General features: G+C 39.6%; 28 non-coding genes across 28 annotated transcripts; all 28 read right to left on the bottom strand.

Annotated features, from left to right (window-relative positions):
• Positions 1-275: 275 nt before the first annotated feature.
• On the bottom strand, positions 276-348 carry Trnar-ucg (transfer RNA arginine (anticodon UCG)). The gene has a single exon. It is a non-coding gene; the product is annotated as a tRNA-Arg (tRNA).
• A 237-nt stretch (positions 349-585) lies between these two features.
• Positions 586-678, bottom strand: Trnak-uuu (transfer RNA lysine (anticodon UUU)). Its single transcript has 2 exons — positions 642-678; positions 586-621 (listed from the first exon to the last, which is right to left on the bottom strand). It is a non-coding gene; the product is annotated as a tRNA-Lys (tRNA).
• Positions 679-979: 301 nt separating this feature from the next.
• Trnaq-uug (transfer RNA glutamine (anticodon UUG)) lies at positions 980-1,052 on the bottom strand. The gene has a single exon. It is a non-coding gene; the product is annotated as a tRNA-Gln (tRNA).
• A 5,702-nt stretch (positions 1,053-6,754) lies between these two features.
• On the bottom strand, positions 6,755-6,847 carry Trnak-uuu (transfer RNA lysine (anticodon UUU)). Its single transcript has 2 exons — positions 6,811-6,847; positions 6,755-6,790 (listed from the first exon to the last, which is right to left on the bottom strand). It is a non-coding gene; the product is annotated as a tRNA-Lys (tRNA).
• A 302-nt stretch (positions 6,848-7,149) lies between these two features.
• Positions 7,150-7,222, bottom strand: Trnar-ucg (transfer RNA arginine (anticodon UCG)). Its single transcript has one exon. It is a non-coding gene; the product is annotated as a tRNA-Arg (tRNA).
• Positions 7,223-7,459: 237 nt separating this feature from the next.
• Positions 7,460-7,552, bottom strand: Trnak-uuu (transfer RNA lysine (anticodon UUU)). The gene is made up of 2 exons: positions 7,516-7,552; positions 7,460-7,495 (listed from the first exon to the last, which is right to left on the bottom strand). It is a non-coding gene; the product is annotated as a tRNA-Lys (tRNA).
• A 302-nt stretch (positions 7,553-7,854) lies between these two features.
• On the bottom strand, positions 7,855-7,927 carry Trnar-ucg (transfer RNA arginine (anticodon UCG)). The gene has a single exon. It is a non-coding gene; the product is annotated as a tRNA-Arg (tRNA).
• Positions 7,928-8,164: 237 nt separating this feature from the next.
• On the bottom strand, positions 8,165-8,257 carry Trnak-uuu (transfer RNA lysine (anticodon UUU)). Its single transcript has 2 exons — positions 8,221-8,257; positions 8,165-8,200 (listed from the first exon to the last, which is right to left on the bottom strand). It is a non-coding gene; the product is annotated as a tRNA-Lys (tRNA).
• A 301-nt stretch (positions 8,258-8,558) lies between these two features.
• On the bottom strand, positions 8,559-8,631 carry Trnar-ucg (transfer RNA arginine (anticodon UCG)). The gene has a single exon. It is a non-coding gene; the product is annotated as a tRNA-Arg (tRNA).
• Positions 8,632-8,868: 237 nt separating this feature from the next.
• Trnak-uuu (transfer RNA lysine (anticodon UUU)) lies at positions 8,869-8,961 on the bottom strand. Its single transcript has 2 exons — positions 8,925-8,961; positions 8,869-8,904 (listed from the first exon to the last, which is right to left on the bottom strand). It is a non-coding gene; the product is annotated as a tRNA-Lys (tRNA).
• A 233-nt stretch (positions 8,962-9,194) lies between these two features.
• On the bottom strand, positions 9,195-9,287 carry Trnak-uuu (transfer RNA lysine (anticodon UUU)). The gene is made up of 2 exons: positions 9,251-9,287; positions 9,195-9,230 (listed from the first exon to the last, which is right to left on the bottom strand). It is a non-coding gene; the product is annotated as a tRNA-Lys (tRNA).
• A 306-nt stretch (positions 9,288-9,593) lies between these two features.
• Trnar-ucg (transfer RNA arginine (anticodon UCG)) lies at positions 9,594-9,666 on the bottom strand. Its single transcript has one exon. It is a non-coding gene; the product is annotated as a tRNA-Arg (tRNA).
• Positions 9,667-9,903: 237 nt separating this feature from the next.
• On the bottom strand, positions 9,904-9,996 carry Trnak-uuu (transfer RNA lysine (anticodon UUU)). The gene is made up of 2 exons: positions 9,960-9,996; positions 9,904-9,939 (listed from the first exon to the last, which is right to left on the bottom strand). It is a non-coding gene; the product is annotated as a tRNA-Lys (tRNA).
• Positions 9,997-10,303: 307 nt separating this feature from the next.
• On the bottom strand, positions 10,304-10,376 carry Trnar-ucg (transfer RNA arginine (anticodon UCG)). The gene has a single exon. It is a non-coding gene; the product is annotated as a tRNA-Arg (tRNA).
• A 237-nt stretch (positions 10,377-10,613) lies between these two features.
• On the bottom strand, positions 10,614-10,706 carry Trnak-uuu (transfer RNA lysine (anticodon UUU)). The gene is made up of 2 exons: positions 10,670-10,706; positions 10,614-10,649 (listed from the first exon to the last, which is right to left on the bottom strand). It is a non-coding gene; the product is annotated as a tRNA-Lys (tRNA).
• Positions 10,707-11,008: 302 nt separating this feature from the next.
• On the bottom strand, positions 11,009-11,081 carry Trnar-ucg (transfer RNA arginine (anticodon UCG)). Its single transcript has one exon. It is a non-coding gene; the product is annotated as a tRNA-Arg (tRNA).
• A 237-nt stretch (positions 11,082-11,318) lies between these two features.
• On the bottom strand, positions 11,319-11,411 carry Trnak-uuu (transfer RNA lysine (anticodon UUU)). Its single transcript has 2 exons — positions 11,375-11,411; positions 11,319-11,354 (listed from the first exon to the last, which is right to left on the bottom strand). It is a non-coding gene; the product is annotated as a tRNA-Lys (tRNA).
• Positions 11,412-11,713: 302 nt separating this feature from the next.
• Positions 11,714-11,786, bottom strand: Trnar-ucg (transfer RNA arginine (anticodon UCG)). Its single transcript has one exon. It is a non-coding gene; the product is annotated as a tRNA-Arg (tRNA).
• A 237-nt stretch (positions 11,787-12,023) lies between these two features.
• On the bottom strand, positions 12,024-12,116 carry Trnak-uuu (transfer RNA lysine (anticodon UUU)). The gene is made up of 2 exons: positions 12,080-12,116; positions 12,024-12,059 (listed from the first exon to the last, which is right to left on the bottom strand). It is a non-coding gene; the product is annotated as a tRNA-Lys (tRNA).
• A 301-nt stretch (positions 12,117-12,417) lies between these two features.
• Positions 12,418-12,490, bottom strand: Trnar-ucg (transfer RNA arginine (anticodon UCG)). Its single transcript has one exon. It is a non-coding gene; the product is annotated as a tRNA-Arg (tRNA).
• A 237-nt stretch (positions 12,491-12,727) lies between these two features.
• Positions 12,728-12,820, bottom strand: Trnak-uuu (transfer RNA lysine (anticodon UUU)). The gene is made up of 2 exons: positions 12,784-12,820; positions 12,728-12,763 (listed from the first exon to the last, which is right to left on the bottom strand). It is a non-coding gene; the product is annotated as a tRNA-Lys (tRNA).
• Positions 12,821-13,127: 307 nt separating this feature from the next.
• Trnar-ucg (transfer RNA arginine (anticodon UCG)) lies at positions 13,128-13,200 on the bottom strand. Its single transcript has one exon. It is a non-coding gene; the product is annotated as a tRNA-Arg (tRNA).
• A 237-nt stretch (positions 13,201-13,437) lies between these two features.
• On the bottom strand, positions 13,438-13,530 carry Trnak-uuu (transfer RNA lysine (anticodon UUU)). Its single transcript has 2 exons — positions 13,494-13,530; positions 13,438-13,473 (listed from the first exon to the last, which is right to left on the bottom strand). It is a non-coding gene; the product is annotated as a tRNA-Lys (tRNA).
• A 302-nt stretch (positions 13,531-13,832) lies between these two features.
• Positions 13,833-13,905, bottom strand: Trnar-ucg (transfer RNA arginine (anticodon UCG)). Its single transcript has one exon. It is a non-coding gene; the product is annotated as a tRNA-Arg (tRNA).
• Positions 13,906-14,142: 237 nt separating this feature from the next.
• Trnak-uuu (transfer RNA lysine (anticodon UUU)) lies at positions 14,143-14,235 on the bottom strand. Its single transcript has 2 exons — positions 14,199-14,235; positions 14,143-14,178 (listed from the first exon to the last, which is right to left on the bottom strand). It is a non-coding gene; the product is annotated as a tRNA-Lys (tRNA).
• Positions 14,236-14,537: 302 nt separating this feature from the next.
• Trnar-ucg (transfer RNA arginine (anticodon UCG)) lies at positions 14,538-14,610 on the bottom strand. The gene has a single exon. It is a non-coding gene; the product is annotated as a tRNA-Arg (tRNA).
• A 237-nt stretch (positions 14,611-14,847) lies between these two features.
• Positions 14,848-14,940, bottom strand: Trnak-uuu (transfer RNA lysine (anticodon UUU)). Its single transcript has 2 exons — positions 14,904-14,940; positions 14,848-14,883 (listed from the first exon to the last, which is right to left on the bottom strand). It is a non-coding gene; the product is annotated as a tRNA-Lys (tRNA).
• A 302-nt stretch (positions 14,941-15,242) lies between these two features.
• Positions 15,243-15,315, bottom strand: Trnar-ucg (transfer RNA arginine (anticodon UCG)). Its single transcript has one exon. It is a non-coding gene; the product is annotated as a tRNA-Arg (tRNA).
• Positions 15,316-16,440: the final 1,125 nt, after the last annotated feature.

The raw sequence follows: 16,440 nt of genomic DNA, 5'->3' as shown, positions 1-16,440 counted from the left end.
CAAATTATATTGTCACGTAACGTAAATTGTATCACGAATAAAGTTCAAAATCAAATAGTGTTACAGGTGTTTGAGGCTGAAATCCCCCCATACGTTTTTTAACCTTTTTTTGTCACTTTCGACGGTTATCTAGCACAAAGGTCGTATATCTTGTATACTATGTACTTTTGCGCTCTAAATTCATCAACCATAAAAAAATAGACTAAATGCGCAAGGAGTTTGTCCATCTTTGCAAAACTTGGTTGTGGGTAATTTGTCCTATATTCAAAATATTTCGACCTCGGCAGGACTCGAACCTGCAATCTTCTGATTCGAAGTCAGACGCCTTATCCATTAGGCCACGAGGCCGGTTCATGATATCCGATATCAAGTGAGTTCCTTAACTTTCGGTAGTAAAACACCCAGTCGACACTCGCATGTGATAGCAAATAAAAGGCACACGCTTTTGATATTAAATTAATTCGCGCACAGTAAATGCATGGACAAGTGGTAGCAAATATGCGCGCATGACTGTATTGGTATAGTGTGTCTTGAAAGTATTAGTGGAAAGTAAAGGAACACACAAAACGACCCCAAAAGAATGAGCGCCCAACGAGGGACTCGAACCCTCGACCCTCAGATGTCTGAGTTTAATTCAAACGTAAAAGTCTGATGCTCTACCGACTGAGCTAGCCGGGCTCTATAAAAGCGGTATCGATTAGATAACAAATTATATTGTCATGTAATGTAAATTGTATCACGAATAAAGTTCAAAATCAAATAGTGTTACAGGTGTTTGAGGCTGAAATCCCCCCATACGTTTTTTAACCTTTTTTTGTCACTTTCGACGGTTATCTAGCACAAAGGTCTTATATCTTGTATACTATGCACTTTTACGCTCTAAATTCATCAACCATAAAAAATAGACTAAATGCGCAAGGAGTTTGTCCATCTTTGCAAAACTTGGTTGTGGGTAATTTGTCCTATATTCAAAATATTTCGACCCCGGCAGGACTCGAACCTGCAATCTTCTGATTCAAAGTCAGACGCCTTATCCATTAGGCCACGAGGCCGGTTCATGATATCCGATATCAAGTGAGTTCCTTAACTTTCGGTAGTAAAACACCCAGTCGACACTCGCATGTGATAGCAAATAAAAGTCACACGCTTTTGATATTAAATTAATTCGCGCACAGTAAATGCATGTCTGAACACTTCTTTTACAAATAACAAACACCTTTGCCGGGGCAGGACATGCGATTTATTGCTTGAAACAGCGTGAGCAGTTCACTGGTATAGTACGTACAACATCGTTACAATAATATACATCTGATCAAATCGTTTTCTACAAAATATTTGCTTACAATTAAAGCGTTCTGTTAAACAACAAACTATATGAAAAGATATCATGGGTCAGATTAAAAACCAGAGATAAACTTCGCCCCAACAATAGAGTGTAAAATGCTCTGGAAAACTGTTCCCACTATATCTTAAGACTTGCGAAATAATATACTTAACATACCACATACAATATGCGAGTATTATTGTGTCATGCTTTAAGACAACATTGCCATATATCTGTACATTTTTCTTACAATATCATATCTAATATTGTAAAACAACATCAACTTGAACCTGATTGCCTGAAAAGTTGACCGTTCAGATCGCTGTCGAGCATAGAACTAATCGCCACGACCATTATCCCGCCTAAACCGCCGACCAATAGCCATTGGTCACCTGACTTTTACACCCGATTAAACCGCGCACTAATATTTGCGCGCCAAAATGTTAAGACAAAAGTTCTGCGCTATACTACGTAACGCACAGAACTAGTAAGTCTGAACACTTCTTTTACAAATAACAAACACCTTTGCCGGGGCAGGACATGCGATAGAATTTACAAATGTTAGTGAAGTCGGCAATCAAATTCAAATCGTGAAACATTCATAATTTAAGTTGTTTTGTGATGAACAATTTTTTTTCTCTAGACAATCATCAACATAGCCGTCTTTGGCCGTATCTGTCTTCCATCGACCGTGTCTCTTTAAACACCGGTCTGAAACTCCGTCAGCATTTGCTGCTACAGTAGCTCCACTTGCTCTTAAAGAATGAGTCCCCAAGTTTAATGTTGGAGCGACTAATTGTAACTTTGAAACTATGCATTCTCTAGCGCGGGTATAACTGATATTTTTGTTCTTTTTTAACAAAAAACATTTTTTGCCTGATCTGCATGCTGGCCTGAATAAAAACATATCTGAACCGATTACTAGCCCGGCACATTTCATGTGACGCTCCAACATAAAAACTGGACAAGCCGATGTCGAACCCTTTGCAATTAAAACCTCTTTTCCCCCACGATAAATGTCTGTTTTGCTCTTCTTTATGCTAATAACTAAGTGTTCACTTTCAAATTTAACGTCATTACAAGTCAGTGCACTAAGCTCATCAAAACGTAAAAATCCAGCATAAGAGAGAAGAATCATTGCGAGATCCCGTAGAACTATCACATCCGTTGATTCAATAAACATGTCACAAAGCTTTATCAAATGCTCAGAATTTACAACGTCTTTTTTCTTAATGGGTTTTGAGTTTAAACGCTTTGCACATTCAAGCATTGATTTTACTACATTATTCTCGGTTGGATCTGTAAAATCATTTACAGAGTGGTACCACTTCATGGCATAAAACACTGCCGAAATAACACTGGCAGATTTGTTATTGTCTATCAATGATGATAAATACATTGCAATATGAATGGAATGCGCTGGTCTATATTCGAATCCTTTCTCTATACAAAAGTCTATAAATCCCTTTGCTTGGTGGTGATATTTCAAAACGGTGTTGTCCGCCCTAGCAGCTAAAAGGTGGCTTGCCATTCTGACGACCACATGTTCAGAATTGTCAATAATCGCCCCGGCTTCCTCGAACTTTCGTTTTAGCGTTTGTCTCAAGCCAATACCTGCAATACGTATATATCATGATACAACATGTACGTGTTCCGTATTCGCTTATGATTTAGATACGCGTACGTCAGTCTGTACCTGTAAAACCGTAATCATGACGTTTCTTCTAAACGTCAAGCATATCACAATTTAGCGCCAATAATCTGAAACTCAAGGGATAGCGCATAAATATCCCGTTTTTCCCTTTTCCCTGTAAGACTGCGCCTGTAAGGGGAAATTCATAAACATCTTTTACAAAACTTTTAAAACAATGTTTCCCAATAGTGAGTAACGGCCAAAATGGAGCCGATATCCACCTAGGAACAACCACTGTTCCTCTGCATTTTTCAGCAACCATCTTGTTTAAACATTCAACGATACGATTCGGCGGTGGAACAATCCAATTCATCTCTCCTACACAGCTTTGCGTAAAGCAATCTATGGCTTCCGTACCTGGTACCCACCACCTTGAATTGAAACGATCACATTTATTGTTATAATGTGACGCAAATCTATCAACTGTAAATGGTCCCCATTTTGTGTCTAAAATTTTAAAATTATTATCACTTATTGACCAATCATCTGAATTTAAGCATCTGCTTAAATGATCTGCTTCTGTGTTATCCTTCCTCGGAATCCATTCTGCAAACAAAATTATGTGGTTAACATCGCATATACGATGAATATCAAGACATATTTCGTGTAAATCGTCTTTTTTGCTTCCTGAAATCAGAATGTACTTTACATTTTTGTTATCTGTGTAAACCAGAACATTTTTACCCACAAAATTGTGCAGATTACTAAGCATAATTCGGCGTACAGCTTCCAATTCCCGCCAGGTAGAACTTTTTACCTTCTCTGCATCAGACCAAGTTCCGTGTACTTTTGAATTTTCTGCTACATCAGGAACTTTAATGTGTGTATTCAATTGCGATAAATCTAAACATTTAGACTCACATTCGGGAGCCTCGAATATGGGAACATGTCTTTGAGACGGAAACCGTCTCTCGCTAACATAGCGAACATACTCACTTCCGGGAGCATACCTCTGAGACTCGACCGGCCTCGCGCTATCTGAGCGCACCTGCCCACTTCCGGGAGCATATCTCTGAGACTCAACCGATCTCGCGCTACCTGAGCGCACCTGCCCACTTCCGGAAGCATACCTCTGAGACTCAACCGGTCTCGCGCTTTCTGAGCGCACCTGCCCATTTCCTGGGGCTATGTTCGAATAAACTAAGCAATTATTCTGAAAATACCTCTTTTCCGAGAGCAAACCATCGCAAACCCAGTCTGTGCGTGAGCTGCAATCCGTTTCGTCATCTGATGACGTCACTACCACATCAACTAGTAAACCTGAGGTACGATTACCATCATGATAGAAATCTACCCGTGAACCCTTACCAGAAACTACTTCACTAATCACGAATCCGCCGTAGCCCAAACTGCTTGCGTCTGACCAAAGACTAAACTCAGTGGTTTTGTCATATACCAAAGACTTGCCTTTTATGTTTAATCGTCTTACATTTTCCCACCAAAACGTCAATTCATTTATGGCGTTTTCGTTTACCTTGACTGGAGCATTCCAACTAGCTCTACTATCAAAACAACGATGCAAATATCTGGTCATTCTACAAACGATCTTACCGAGCACACTTTGTAATGAAACAATTTGGCCAACGATACCTGCTAAAAACGCACTCTGACCAGATCCAGCTTATCGCATGCGAGCTGAAACTTTATAGAGTCTATCGCTATTTCTAGCCTATCTATCCGTTCACAAGAAATGAAAATTCTATTTGATTCATAGTCTAGCGTGTGACCTAACCAGTTACCGATGCGTTTCGGGTACCAACTGCATTTGTCTTCTGCCAACAAAAAAACAAATTCCCTTACTGACTGGTGAATGAATGAACTTACTAACATTGCTTTTGTTCGGTGAATGTGGCCGCCTATGTCGTCATCAAGGAACATAATAATCTTGTGACCTAGAGATCTCCAATATTTGACCAACACCCTTAAAGTTTTACTAAAAATAAACCCAGCGGTGGAAATACCGAATGGCAAAGATTTATATACATACCATTTATCCTCCCAACAAAATCCGAGATATATACAATGATCTGGGAAAATATCGATATGGTGATAGGCGCTTTTTAATCAAATGTGAATATGTATGTGCCTTTTTCAAATAATGTTTCTGCAACCTTAATGTCCTCGTATTTCATTCGAAACAGATGCAAACATTTATTAATGTGTCTACAGTCTAAGACGAGTCTAGGCTTACCATTTCTATTATACGCTACTGTAAGAGGATTCACTATATGAGGTTTCTCCTTAACCTCTGAAACGACACCCTTTCTAACCAGGGAAGCAATTTCTCCCTCTACAAAACTGGGATTAGCCCTTGCAGACTTATTATTTCTCATCTCGATTCTCTCTGGAATCACCTTAAATGGTAACTTATAACCATTGGCAACCACATCTAAAATGTATTGATTGTCGGACGTTTCCGACCACTTACTTAGGTGTTTCTTTAAACTACCGACTGGAGTTACGTCATTTATGCTAGAGTCCACCCTATCTTCTTTTAAAGGGTTGATGTCTATAGAAGGACTTACTTGCCTCTCCACTTCCGCTTGAGTAGGTTCCGGATGATTCGTACCTGAATCTTTTACGTCAGTAACCAAGCAATTCATAAAACTACTTATCTTGTTATTCTGCTGGATTGTGTTCTGCGGGCACTCCATTTTCCAATGGCCAGATTTCCCACACATGAAACACAATCCGGGACGCTGCCTGCTCGTCTGTGCGATGTGCAACGCCTGTTGTAATCCCGGCTGCTGTTCCGGTCGGCGATACGGCCAGTTCTTACGCGGCCGCTTCTTGTCCGACTTGGCCTTCCTACTGGCTCGAGCTTCGGCCTTGTATATGCGCTTCTCGTCATCGCTGTCGTCTGCAATGGGATTGGCCTCGTACTCCGAAACAACACGCCAACCCAACTCGGACGTGTCGGCCAAAAACACCAGTTTCTGGCCGTGTTTCAGCAATTCAGTAGCTAGAAAAACACAACGTAATTGGCGTTATAATGCGCTTTATATGAAGTACTTATTATTTATACATGTGTATATTGACTAAGATGCGCAATGCTTCCAATCTTATAAATGACCATGCATGTGGTCACTATAATCCGTGTTATGTACACAGATAAATTGTTATCGAAAAAGAAAATATCGATGTTATGTTAACCTTGAACAATAGCCTCGTGTGCGGCGGTTAAATTTTGCGCCTGGACGTGCGACCCTGCCGTTTCAATTTTCTCTAATACCCTAGAATTAATCTTGTACTGCTCCTCGTTACTTTTCCTTTTAAATTTAGGAATGTCAAGTAAAGACGAGGGTTTATCACTTATCTTAGATATCATCCCGCTGATGCTTCCGAGTAACTCCTGGTTGTTTGTCCTCATCACTTCCATGATTTTTTGTTCAATCCGTTTGTCCATAACATCTGACATTTCGGACGTCGCCGTGTTTCAAGCAAAAGTTGACCGTTCAGATCGCTGTCGAGCATAGAACTAATCGCCACGACCATTATCCCGCCTAAACCGCCGACCAATAGCCATTGGTCACCTGACTTTTACACCCGATTAAACCGCGCACTAATATTTGCGCGCCAAAATGTTAAGACAAAAGTTCTGCGCTATACTACGTAACGCACAGAACTAGTAAGGATAAGTGGTAGCAAATATGCGCGCATGACTGTATTGGTATAGTGTGTCTTGAAAGTATTAGTGGAAAGTTAAGGAACACACAAAACGACCCCAAAAGATTGAGCGCCCAACGAGGGACTCGAACCCTCGACCCTCAGATGTCTGAGTTTAATTCAAACGTAAAAGTCTGATGCTCTACCGACTGAGCTAGCCGGGCTCTATAAAATCGGTATCGATTAGATAACAAATTATATTGTCACGTAACGTAAATTGTATCACGAATAAAGTTCAAAATCAAATAGTGTTACAGGTGTTTGAGGCTGAAATCCCCCCATACGTTTTTTAACCTTTTTTTGTCACTTTCGACGGTTATCTAGCACAAAGGTCGTATATCTTGTATACTATGTACTTTTGCGCTCTAAATTCATCAACCATAAAAAAATAGACTAAATGCGCAAGGAGTTTGTCCATCTTTGCAAAACTTGGTTGTGGGTAATTTGTCCTATATTCAAAATATTTCGACCCCGGCAGGACTCGAACCTGCAATCTTCTGATTCGAAGTCAGACGCCTTATCCATTAGGCCACGAGGCCGGTTCATGATATCCGATATCAAGTGAGTTCCTTAACTTTCGGTAGTAAAACACCCAGTCGACACTCGCATGTGATAGCAAATAAAAGGCACACGCTTTTGATATTAAATTAATTCGCGCACAGTAAATGCATGGATAAGTGGTAGCAAATATGCGCGCATGACTGTATTGGTATAGTGTGTCTTGAAAGTATTAGTGGAAAGTAAAGGAACACACAAAACGACCCCAAAAGATTGAGCGCCCAACGAGGGACTCGAACCCTCGACCCTCAGATGTCTGAGTTTAATTCAAACGTAAAAGTCTGATGCTCTACCGACTGAGCTAGCCGGGCTCTATAAAATCGGTATCGATTAGATAACAAATTATATTGTCACGTAACGTAAATTGTATCACGAATAAAGTTCAAAATCAAATAGTGTTACAGGTGTTTGAGGCTGAAATCCCCCCATACGTTTTTTAACCTTTTTTTGTCACTTTCGACGGTTATCTAGCACAAAGGTCGTATATCTTGTATACTATGTACTTTTGCGCTCTAAATTCATCAACCATAAAAAAATAGACTAAATGCGCAAGGAGTTTGTCCATTTTTGCAAAACTTGGTTGTGGGTAATTTGTCCTATATTCAAAATATTTCGACCCCGGCAGGACTCGAACCTGCAATCTTCTGATTCGAAGTCAGACGCCTTATCCATTAGGCCACGAGGCCGGTTCATGATATCCGATATCAAGTGAGTTCCTTAACTTTCGGTAGTAAAACACCCAGTCGACACTCGCATGTGATAGCAAATAAAAGGCACACGCTTTTGATATTAAATTAATTCGCGCACAGTAAATGCATGGATAAGTGGTAGCAAATATGCGCGCATGACTGTATTGGTATAGTGTGTCTTGAAAGTATTAGTGGAAAGTAAAGGAACACACAAAACGACCCCAAAAGATTGAGCGCCCAACGAGGGACTCGAACCCTCGACCCTCAGATGTCTGAGTTTAATTCAAACGTAAAAGTCTGATGCTCTACCGACTGAGCTAGCCGGGCTCTATAAAATCGGTATCGATTAGATAACAAATTATATTGTCACGTAACGTAAATTGTATCACGAATAAAGTTCAAAATCAAATAGTGTTACAGGTGTTTGAGGCTGAAATCCCCCCATACGTTTGTTAACCTTTTTTGTCACTTTCGACGGTTATCTAGCACAAAGGTCGTATATCTTGTATACTATGTACTTTTGCGCTCTAAATTCATCAACCATAAAAAAATAAACTAAATGCGCAAGGAGTTTGTCCATCTTTGCAAAGCTTGGTTGTGGGTAATTTGTCCTATATTCAAAATATTTCGACCCCGGCAGGACTCGAACCTGCAATCTTCTGATTCGAAGTCAGACGTCTTATCCATTAGGCCACGAGGCCGGTTCATGATATCCGATATCAAGTGAGTTCCTTAACTTTCGGTAGTAAAACACCCAGTCGACACTCGCATGTGATAGCAAATAAAAGGCACACGCTTTTGATATTAAATTAATTCGCGCACAGTAAATGCATGGATAAGTGGTAGCAAATATGCGCGCATGACTGTATTGGTATAGTGTGTCTTGAAAGTATTAGTGGAAAGTAAAGGAACACACAAAACGACCCCAAAAGATTAAGCGCCCAACGAGGGACTCGAACCCTCGACCCTCAGATGTCTGAGTTTAATTCAAACGTAAAAGTCTGATGCTCTACCGACTGAGCTAGCCGGGCTCTATAAAATCGGTATCGATTAGATAACAAATTATATTGTCACTTTTGAATAAAAATAGACTAAATGCGCAAGGAGTTTGTCCATCTTTGCAAAACTTGGTTGTGGGTCATTTGTCCTATATTCAAAATATTTCGACCCCGGCAGGGTGCGCGCATGACTGTATTGGTATAGTGTGTCTTGAAAGTATTAGTGGAAAGTAAAGGAACACACAAAACGACCCCAAAAGATTGAGCGCCCAACGAGGGACTCGAACCCTCGACCCTCAGATGTCTGAGTTTAATTCAAACGTAAAAATCTGATGCTCTACCGACTGAGCTAGCCGGGCTCTATAAAATCGGTATCGATTAGATAACAAATTACTAGTATATTGTCACGTAACGTAAATTGTATCACGAATAAAGTTCAAAATCAAATAGTGTTACAGGTGTTTGAGGCTGAAATCCCCCCATACGTTTTTTAACCTTTTTTGTCACTTTCGACGGTTATCTAGCACAAAGGTCGTATATCTTGTATACTATGTACTTTTGCGCTCTAAATTCATCAACCATAAAAAAATAGACTAAATGCGCAAGGAGTTTGTCCATCTTTGCAAACTTGGTTGTGGGTAATTTGTCCTATTTTCAAAATATTTCGACCCCGGCAGGACTCGAACCTGCAATCTTCTGATTCGAAGTCAGACGCCTTATCCATTAGGCCACGAGGCCGGTTCATGATATCCGATATCAAGTGAGTTCCTTAACTTTCGGTAGTAAAACACCCAGTCGACACTCGCATGTGATAGCAAATAAAAGGCACACGCTTTTGATATTAAATTAATTCGCGCACAGTAAATGCATGGATAAGTGGTAGCAAATATGCGCGCATGACTGTATTGGTATAGTGTGTCTTGAAAGTATTAGTGGAAAGTAAAGGAACACACAAAACGACCCCAAAAGATTGAGCGCCCAACGAGGGACTCGAACCCTCGACCCTCAGATGTCTGAGTTTAATTCAAACGTAAAAATCTGATGCTCTACCGACTGAGCTAGCCGGGCTCTATAAAATCGGTATCGATTAGATAACAAATTACTAGTATATTGTCACGTAACGTAAATTGTATCACGAATAAAGTTCAAAATCAAATAGTGTTACAGGTGTTTGAGGCTGAAATCCCCCCATACGTTTGTTAACCTTGTTTGTCACTTTCGACGGTTATCTAGCACAAAGGTCGTATATCTTGTATACTATGTACTTTTACGCTCTAAATTCATCAACCATAAAAAAATAGACTAAATGCGCAAGGAGTTTGTCCATCTTTGCAAAACTTGGTTGTGGGTAATTTGTCCTATTTTCAAAATATTTCGATCACGGCAGGACTCGAACCTGCAATCTTCTGATTCGAAGTCAGACGCCTTATCCATTAGGCCACGAGGCCGGTTCATGATATCCGATATCAAGTGAGTTCCTTAACTTTCGGTAGTAAAACACCCAGTCGACACTCGCATGTGATAGCAAATAAAAGGCACACGCTTTTGATATTAAATTAATTCGCGCACAGTAAATGCATGGATAAGTGGTAGCAAATATGCGCGCATGACTGTATTGGTATAGTGTGTCTTGAAAGTATTAGTGGAAAGTAAAGGAACACACAAAACGACCCCAAAAGATTAAGCGCCCAACGAGGGACTCGAACCCTCGACCCTCAGATGTCTGAGTTTAATTCAAACGTAAAAGTCTGATGCTCTACCGACTGAGCTAGCCGGGCTCTATAAAATCGGTATCGATTAGATAACAAATTATATTGTCACGTAACGTAAATTGTATCACGAATAAAGTTCAAAATCAAATAGTGTTACAGGTGTTTGAGGCTGAAATCCCCCCATACGTTTTATAACCTTTTTTGTCACTTTCGACGGTTATCTAGCACAAAGGTCGTATATCTTGTATACTATGCTCTGTTACGCTCTAAATTCATCAACCATACAAAAAATAGACTAAATGCGCAAGGAGTTTGTCCATCTTTGCAAAACTTGCTTGTGGGTCATTTGTCCTATATTCAAAATATTTCGACCCCGGCAGGACTCGAACCTGCAATCTTCTGATTCGAAGTCAGACGCCTTATCCATTAGGCCACGAGGCCGGTTCATGATATCCGATATCAAGTGAGTTACTTAACTTTTGGTAGTAAAACACCCAGTCGACACTCGCATGTGATAGCAAATAAAAGGCACACGCTTTTGATATTAAATTAATTCGCGCACAGTAAATGCATGGATAAGTGGTAGCAAATATGCGCGCATGACTGTATTGGTATAGTGTGTCTTGAAAGTATTAGTGGAAAGTAAAGGAACACACAAAACGACCCCAAAAGATTAAGCGCCCAACGAGGGACTCGAACCCTCGACCCTCAGATGTCTGAGTTTAATTCAAACGTAAAAGTCTGATGCTCTACCGACTGAGCTAGCCGGGCTCTATAAAATCGGTATCGATTAGATAACAAATTATATTGTCACGTTACGTAAATTGTATCACGAATAAAGTTCAAAATCAAATAGTGTTACAGGTGTTTGAGGCTGAAATCCCCCCATACGTTCTTTAACCTTTTTTGTCACTTTCGACGGTTATCTAGCACAAAGGTCGTATATCTTGTATACTATGTACTTTTGCGCTCTAAATTCATCAACCATACAAAAAATAGACTAAATGCGCAAGGAGTTTGTCCATCTTTGCAAAGCTTGGTTGTGGGTAAATTGTCCTATATTCAAAATATTTCGACCCCGGCAGGACTCGAACCTGCAATCTTCTGATTCGAAGTCAGACGCCTTATCCATTAGGCCACGAGGCCGGTTCATGATATCCGATATCAAGTGAGTTCCTTAACTTTCGGTAGTAAAACACCCAGTCGACACTCGCATGTGATAGCAAATAAAAGGCACACGCTTTTGATATTAAATTAATTCGCGCACAGTAAATGCATGGATAAGTGGTAGCAAATATGCGCGCATGACTGTATTGGTATAGTGTGTCTTGAAAGTATTAGTGGAAAGTAAAGGAACACACAAAACGACCCCAAAAGATTAAGCGCCCAACGAGGGACTCGAACCCTCGACCCTCAGATGTCTGAGTTTAATTCAAACGTAAAAGTCTGATGCTCTACCGACTGAGCTAGCCGGGCTCTATAAAATCGGTATCGATTAGATAACAAATTATATTGTCACGTTACGTAAATTGTATCACGAATAAAGTTCAAAATCAAATAGTGTTACAGGTGTTTGAGGCTGAAATCCCCCCATACGTTCTTTAACCTTTTTTGTCACTTTCGACGGTTATCTAGCACAAAGGTCGTATATCTTGTATACTATGTACTTTTGCGCTCTAAATTCATCAACCATAAAAAAATAGACTAAATGCGCAAGGAGTTTGTCCATCTTTGCAAAGCTTGGTTGTGGGTAAATTGTCCTATATTCAAAATATTTCGACCCCGGCAGGACTCGAACCTGCAATCTTCTGATTCGAAGTCAGACGCCTTATCCATTAGGCCACGAGGCCGGTTCATGATATCCGATATCAAGTGAGTTCCTTAACTTTCGGTAGTAAAACACCCAGTCGACACTCGCATGTGATAGCAAATAAAAGGCACACGCTTTTGATATTAAATTAATTCGCGCACAGTAAATGCATGGATAAGTGGTAGCAAATATGCGCGCATGACTGTATTGGTATAGTGTGTCTTGAAAGTATTAGTGGAAAGTAAAGGAACACACAAAACGACCCCAAAAGATTAAGCGCCCAACGAGGGCCTCGAACCCTCGACCCTCAGATGTCTGAGTTTAATTCAAACGTAAAAATCTGATGCTCTACCGACTGAGCTAGCCGGGCTCTATAAAATCGGTATCGATTAGATAACAAATTACTAGTATATTGTCACGTAACGTAAATTGTATCACGAATAAAGTTCAAAATCAAATAGTGTTACAGGTGTTTGAGGCTGAAATCCCCCCATACGTTTGTTAACCTTGTTTGTCACTTTCGACGGTTATCTAGCACAAAGGTCGTATATCTTGTATACTATGTACTTTTACGCTCTAAATTCATCAACCATAAAAAAATAGACTAAATGCGCAAGGAGTTTGTCCATCTTTGCAAAACTTGGTTGTGGGTAATTTGTCCTATTTTCAAAATATTTCGACCACGGCAGGACTCGAACCTGCAATCTTCTGATTCGAAGTCAGACGCCTTATCCATTAGGCCACGAGGCCGGTTCATGATATACGATATCAAGTGAGTTCCTTAACTTTCGGTAGTAAAACACCCAGTCGACACTCGCATGTGATAGCAAATAAAAGGCACACGCTTTTGATATTAAATTAATTCGCGCACAGTAAATGCATGGATAAGTGGTAGCAATTATGCGCGCATGACTGTATTGGTATAGTGTGTCTTGAAAGTATTAGTGGAAAGTAAAGGAACACACAAAACGACCCCAAAAGTTTAAGCGCCCAACGAGGGACTCGAACCCTCGACCCTCAGATGTCTGAGTTTAATTCAAACGTAAAAGTCTGATGCTCTACCGACTGAGCTAGCCGGGCTCTATAAAATCGGTATCGATTAGATAACAAATTATATTGTCACGTAACGTAAATTGTATCACGAAATAAGTTCAAAATCAAATAGTGTTACAGGTGTTTGAGGCTGAAATCCCCCCATACGTTTTTTAACCTTTTTTGTCACTTTCGACGGTTATCTAGCACAAAGGTCGTATATCTTGTATACTATGCTCTTTTACGCTCTAAATTCATCAACCATACAAAAAATAGACTAAATGCGCAAGGAGTTTGTCCATCTTTGCAAAATTTGGTTGTGGGTAATTTGTCCTATATTCAAAATATTTCGACCCCGGCAGGACTCGAACCTGCAATCTTCTGATTCGAAGTCAGACGCCTTATCCATTAGGCCACGAGGCCGGTTCATGATATCCGATATCAAGTGAGTTCCTTAACTTTCGGTAGTAAAACACCCAGTCGACACTCGCATGTGATAGCAAATAAAAGGCACACGCTTTTGATATTAAATTAATTCGCGCACAGTAAATGCATAGATAAGTGGTAGCAAATATGCGCGCATGACTGTATTGGTATAGTGTGTCTTGAAAGTATTAGTGGAAAGTAAAGGAACACACAAAACGACCCCAAAAGATTAAGCGCCCAACGAGGGACTCGAACCCTCGACCCTCAGATGTCTGAGTTTAATTCAAACGTAAAAGTCTGATGCTCTACCGACTGAGCTAGCCGGGCTCTATAAAATCGGTATCGATTAGATAACAAATTATATTGTCACGTAACGTAAATTGTATCACGAATAAAGTTCAAAATCAAATAGTGTTACAGGGGTTTGAGGCTGAAATCCCCCCATACGTTTTATAACCTTTTTTGTCACTTTCGACGGTTATCTAGCACAAAGGTCTTATATCTTGTATACTATGCTCTTTTACGCTCTAAATTCATCAACCATACAAAAAATAGACTAAATGCGCAAGGAGTTTGTCCATCTTTGCAAAATTTGGTTGTGGGTAATTTGTCCTATATTCAAAATATTTCGACCCCGGCAGGACTCGAACCTGCAATCTTCTGATTCGAAGTCAGACGCCTTATCCATTAGGCCACGAGGCCGGTTCATGATATCCGATATCAAGTGAGTTCCTTAACTTTCGGTAGTAAAACACCCAGTCGACACTCGCATGTGATAGCAAATAAAAGGCACACGCTTTTGATATTAAATTAATTCGCGCACAGTAAATGCATGGATAAGTGGTAGCAAATATGCGCGCATGACTGTATTGGTATAGTGTGTCTTGAAAGTATTAGTGGAAAGTAAAGGAACACACAAAACGACCCCAAAAGTTTAAGCGCCCAACGAGGGACTCGAACCCTCGACCCTCAGATGTCTGAGTTTAATTCAAACGTAAAAGTCTGATGCTCTACCGACTGAGCTAGCCGGGCTCTATAAAATCGGTATCGATTAGATAACAAATTATATTGTCACGTAACGTAAATTGTATCACGAATAAAGTTCAAAATCAAATAGTGTTACAGGTGTTTGAGGCTGAAATCCCCCCATACGTTTTTTAACCTTTTTTGTCACTTTCGACGGTTATCTAGCACAAAGGTCGTATATCTTGTATACTATGTACTTTTGCGCTCTAAATTCATCAACCATACAAAAAATAGACTAAATGCGCAAGGAGTTTGTCCATCTTTGCAAAACTTGGTTGTGGGTAATTTGTCCTATATTCAAAATATTTCGACCCCGGCAGGACTCGAACCTGCAATCTTCTGATTCGAAGTCAGACGCCTTATCCATTAGGCCACGAGGCCAGTGATTATATCTGATATCAAGTGAGTTCCTTACCCGCGATAGTTTAATATAATGGAAAGTTTGTAATAATATTATGGAACGTTTGTCAAAAGTTTAATTTGTCACACAGTTTGTTTTCATTTATTAAAGTGTCTTTCAGTGCAGATGCCAAAAGGTGGTTGAACTATTTTCAGCACACATTTAGGTGGTTAAACCAAAATAAAATTACCATGTAGGTTCTTGTACAGCAAAGGAACTGTCAGGAAATTAAAATACCACATTTAAATAAAATGTTAAAGCAGAAACCATTGCAAAAATATGTGTTTTTGGAACTCAAACGTCCTAAAAAGTATCAAATTCTCGCTTCCCACATTTGTAAACAACAGACTGGCCGAAGGTTTTCCTTCAATAACTTTTTTATTCCGTAACCTAAACGCATGAGATGAAAAGCCGAGTGAGGCATGGTAAATGTTGAGCCGAATGCGCGTCATGATATTTTTGAAATATATACTTTATACCACTTAGCAGGCGAAAACAGGTTCCAAAAATCCTATTTCGTCATGGTTTCGCCGCCATCTTGCATACCAAGCTCCAAAACCTCACTTAAAGCATTGCAGATTCGGAATACGTGTACCCCCCTGCTTACCTTTCGGTAGTAAAACACCCACTCGCATGTGATAGCAAATAAAAGGCACATGCTTCTGATATTTGATTAATTCGCGCACACTAAATGTGGGGATAATCATTTTACATTTTTTACTCTGTTATTTAATACCATGCATTAATTTATTTATTTCATTATACATAGAATGACCGAGCTTATTGTAAAAAGAAAACAATAAATGATATTCAATTAATTTATCTTTAATTTTATAAGTATTTATCGGAAAAAATGCATACTGGCAAATTATTTGATATGACAAACAAAGTAACATTTTTTTAATGTTCATTTACATTATAAGTATTTCAGTTTAACAATATTGATAAATAAAACTTAGGTTCAATTGAATTTAATTGTTCCAATTCACTCTTTAACTTCCTTTTTTGAGTACGAGTTCGTTTTACATATTAAGATCGTTCATTTTTAGTTCATGTTCCTTAAGGGCCAGGTTTTTTATGAATGCAGTTACTTTATAGTGCGAGGA

Source organism: Mya arenaria, chromosome 6 (assembly GCF_026914265.1).
Source record: "Mya arenaria isolate MELC-2E11 chromosome 6, ASM2691426v1".
Classification (NCBI taxonomy): domain Eukaryota; kingdom Metazoa; phylum Mollusca; class Bivalvia; order Myida; family Myidae; genus Mya; species Mya arenaria.
Note: the sequence above shows the minus strand (reverse complement) of the source record. Positions and strands in the feature narration are given on the sequence as shown.